The sequence below is a fragment of the Triticum dicoccoides genome, chromosome 3B (genome assembly GCF_002162155.2).
Source record: "Triticum dicoccoides isolate Atlit2015 ecotype Zavitan chromosome 3B, WEW_v2.0, whole genome shotgun sequence".
Lineage (NCBI taxonomy): Eukaryota > Viridiplantae > Streptophyta > Magnoliopsida > Poales > Poaceae > Triticum > Triticum dicoccoides.
This window is the reverse complement of record NC_041385.1, coordinates 183,618,772-183,620,044: the sequence shown is the minus strand read 5'-3', so window position 1 is coordinate 183,620,044 and position 1,273 is coordinate 183,618,772.

The following is a 1,273-nucleotide window of genomic DNA, read 5'->3' as shown; positions in this document are numbered from 1 at the left end:
GGGGGGTGTAGTCCGCAACTCGTCCAGACGTGAAAAGATGTCCTGTGGTTGTGTGTTCGCAACACCCTATGCATCCTCTATGGCCTTGAGCCTCTCTTCGGCCGCAATCTGAGCACCCTCAAGTTGGGCGACGCTCACTAGTGACTTCCACATCTGCGGTGAGACCCTCAAGTGGGGGTTGATCATAGTTAGCGAAAGAGAAAAAACACAGTGTATAAACCCTATCAACTAGTAGGACATGGTGGAAAAAATCGCTCACACTCAAGCTTAGTATCAAATTTTACTTGTTCTTACCAATGCAACAGGTGGTGATAGGCGCGTTGGTGTTGGCTTCAAACAATCGATGAAGATTGGTTGGAGTGATAAGTAGGAATCAGCGGAACCGAAATCTGTACTTGTTGGTAGGAAAAAATGTAGCTTGGCAGAGTATTCTCAACTCAGAATAGCAGTGGCTCAATTTATCAGAAAACAATGCAAGTTGAATAATTGTTCAAACTCCTAACTAGTGCTGGCAGTCGACTAGCAAGAGAGAAAACAATCTAAGCCCAGGTACTGAATCAAATATATGTGAAAATTGCTAAGTAGGAGAAAGCACACAAATATATAACAAAGCTCAAAACATATGATAAGTGTGGAGTGTCAAAGTGTGGTAACAAAAATAATACTATAGATGCTAGCCCAAAACAGAACAAAATAGCCCAGAATAGACACTAGCCGGACTGATTTGTTTTTTTTCTTTTCAATTTCTTTTTTCTTATTTTTTTCACTTTTTGTCTTTTCTTCTTCTCTATTTTTTCGCATTTTTTGCTTTTTTCTATTTTTTTACCAGGCCAGTTACCAACAAGTATACGCATGGACTGAGATAGGACTAACAAGAAACTTGTGTGCTCTTAGAGCAAATCCAATGGGGTGACCCATTTCATTCGCCGCCATCCGTTTGGGTCGACGCAGACAGAAAAGGCGGCCCAATGCGCCGACCCAAACGGACGCGCATCCGCCTTTCGTCCGCGGGCAACCCATTTCTGGCCCATTTTTTAGCAGGATTTGCGTCGGCGTGGACACACGACGAACGCGCGCATGATCGCCCTCTCCTCCCCCGGGCCCGTTGGTCTGTGTCACATTGCCCTTTCCCATCCAACAGCAACCCTCGCCCTCCTCCTCCATCACCGATGTTGCCGCCCATTTTTGCCGGCGACTCTGCCAGCTGTCGGGGCCTCCACATCCGCCCAGCTACACCGCCCACTCCCACGTCGCGTGCCACCGCCGTCCTGCC